Source organism: Pteropus alecto, unplaced genomic scaffold (assembly GCF_000325575.1).
Source record: "Pteropus alecto unplaced genomic scaffold, ASM32557v1 scaffold7, whole genome shotgun sequence".
NCBI lineage: Eukaryota > Metazoa > Chordata > Mammalia > Chiroptera > Pteropodidae > Pteropus > Pteropus alecto.
Window position 1 is genome coordinate 52484880 of NW_006494614.1, and position 3155 is coordinate 52488034.

Genomic DNA, 3155 nt, shown 5'->3' on the forward strand with positions numbered 1-3155 from the left:
TACATTTGAAGCATATTTCACCTCTTCCTGAAGAGAACACAGCCTTTGGAATGTCTCCTCCTCCATTCTTTGGGACAACTCTTCCTAGACACTCTCTGAGCAGCAAGATCTCTGAGCCCTGGGCCCTGGGCCCTGGGCAGCAAACTTCACAGCCATGGCCACCAAATTCCAAGTTGTAGTAATTGTTGAGGTGCATTACAGATACTTCCTCACTACTACTACTAATTACATGTTCTAGAAGGGGACATCAGAAGCCTGTCTTGGCCAGGCTGGGGAAGGGAGTGAGGCAGAAAATGATAGAAGCCACCTGCTTTTCCTATTGGTCCAAGGCATAGGGGTCCCTAAGCTCCTGGTCCCTGTAGAAGCAGGGTCCTGCTACTAGATCCTTAGACATTATGTACAGAAGATGTACATTTGAGAGCGAGTCATCAGCATGTAGAAGGTAGTCAGAGCCATGAGATTATAAGAAGTCACAAAAGGAAAACATATAAAGTGAGGAGAGCAAAAGAACGAGGACAGGGCCCTGGGGGAGAAACAGTTAAGCTGTGAGTTGAGTAAGAGGAGCCAGTGAAGGAGGTTGAATGGGAGCAGACAGATGTGTATAAGAGAGAGACGGTGGAAGTGTGAGAGCCATGAGTAGTCCTGAAAATCAATGGTCCCAAAACTTGTATAAAAAGGAGTAAGACTCTTACGCTGGCCCTCTCCTTAGTCCCACAGATAAGATGTGCACTTTCCCTGCCCAGGAGTGCGAGCCCTGTGTTCCTTTCTCTGCCCCTTGACTTAAGTCCCAGAGTTCTTTTTTTGTCTCCCTCCTCATTACAGTGTCTCCCTCCCTTTCCAATGTGTCAGCACAAAGCCTTGGGGTCACCCTGCCTTGGTCACCTGAGGAGGCAGCGAATCTCTACAATTTTTCATGGTGGCCTCATCTCTCTACCTCTGCCTCCAGATGCTCAGATTGGTTGCAGGTAGGAATCCTTATGTGGGCCTCTGATTCTCTGATATGTAAGAGGGAGGAAAAAGAAAAAGGAAAGGAAACTGGAAGGAAAAGTCTGACAAAAATACAAATGTTATGAGATCCTGGGAAAAGTAAAGAGGTTAACTTTATTCTGCTAAGTGCCAGGCAGTATATTAGTATATTAGGCATTCTTACTTGTCTCTCCTGATCCAGGCCTGCTGATGTGTGCGTGCAAGGGTTCGTACGTGCATGTGTGTGTGTGTACACACCTGAGTACAAATGTGCATGCAGTGGGGCAAAGATGGAGAGAAAGTAAAGGCGCTCCACATGGTAATAAAGAAGCATTAGTTCCTAGAGTCTCAAGATAATGTAGAATAAGATTAGCAAAAATTAGTTTGTATGCCCCCATTTTTTCATCCCATGCTCATCGCTGACATTATTAATAATTCTTATTTTATTTATTTATTTTTTTTAAGCAAGGCAACCCTTGGTTGACCTCAAAGATTACAAAGACCTTGTCAGCTTACAGTCCCTTATTTTTTATTTTTTACGCCTACAGAACCTGGTCTTCCTAGGTGGTCTCCCATCCAAGTACTAACCAGGCCCGACTCTGCTTAGCTTCCAAAATCAGACGGGATCGGGCTTGTTCAGGGTGGCATGGCCATAGACCTATTAATGATTCTTAAACATCTTTACCACTGAGTTGCTTCAGATACTTTCTCAACACAGTTATCCAACTATCCACTACAGAGCCATCAGAGTTCCCCTCCTCCCTCCAAGACAAGGACAGAATCTGACCTGAAAGAGCTAGTATGTCTATTCCTCACCTCCTGCAGCCAGATTCCTCAGGTTCCTCCCCACAGGGTGAATTAAATGAAGAGCCTAAGGCCCCAAATTTAAAGGGACACTTCTTCTCACGATCTTGCTGACTTTGCACTTACTTATACCCCAAAAATGAGTGCCTCCTCAAAATTTGTGCCCTAAGTCCTTTGCTTGCCTCACCTTAGCCAGGCCTAAATCTCCTACTTCAAACATCTCCAGCTTTCTTTTAGCTCTATGTATATGTTCAGGTCAGAAAAGAGACCCCCAAGATCCAGCAACTATACCCTTTCAGACCTTGTCCCCCAGGACTTTGTTAGGATAGAAATAGACAATCATGTGTGGAATCGAATCCTCTTCTGCCCAAATCCTACCCCCAGTCCTCACTGACTCCATCTCTGTTTCTTTTCAGGAGCATTCCGAGTTGAGGGACCCCATGAATCCTTGGTGGCCATGCTGGGTGTTGAAGCTGAGTTGCCCTGTTTCCTCTTGCCTGCTCAAAGTGTTAAAAATATGCAAATAAGCTGGTCCTGATCCCTGCCATCCGAGCTGGTACACCAATACAAAGATGGAAGAGACCAGCCTGAGGAAGCCATGGAGTATTTCGGGAGGACAGAGCTTGTGAGAAATGTCACGTATAATGGGCTTGTGGCTCTGAAAATCCTCAATGTACGACCCTCTGACAATGAGCAATATTGTGTGGGTTCCAACAAGGCTCCTTGTACATTGATAGTACAATTGAGCTGAAAGTGGTAGTAATGGCCCACATTTTTCCCCTTGACACTTTATAAGAGTGAATTTATTCTGGGATAGGATTCTTCCTCTGATCTAATTTTCCTAGGAAATATAAAGAAATCATAGGAGGAAAGGAGATGGCCGTTACTTCTCCTACTCACTTCATTATTCATATATCACAGCTTGGGGCTAAATAAAAGATAATAAAGAGAATCATACCAGGAGTCAAGAAATAGGCAGAAGACATCATGTTGAACTGTGTTGGACTCCTCTCTAGCCCAGGAGTCTAGATCCCTATCCTTTGTTGCCAAGACTTCTTCAGAGCCTCAGTTATTCTGTACGTTGGGGTCTAGTCAGCAGAAATAACTCTTCAGAAGCAGAGGAGGGATATGTGTGCAGGAAAATGGGCATAAGACCTGACTTTTCTCTCTTCCTCTTCCTAGTTCTTGGCTCAAATCCTCACTTCCATGTAGAGGCCACTAAGTACAAAAAAGTCCAATTACTGTGCAAGTCAGGGGGCTGGTTCCCCCAGCCAAAGGTCCAGTGGATCAACTCTGAGAAAGGAGAAATTCCAGCTGAGTCTGAGACCTATACCCGGGACAAAGGTGGCTTGTTCCATGTAACAACATCACTATTACTCAGGGAA

The 3155-nt window shown here is 44.9% G+C and overlaps 1 pseudogene; it reads right to left on the reverse strand.

The window, feature by feature from the left end:
- Positions 1-1505: 1505 nt before the first annotated feature.
- Positions 1506-1624, reverse strand: LOC112474734 (annotated as a pseudogene).
- Positions 1625-3155: the final 1531 nt, after the last annotated feature.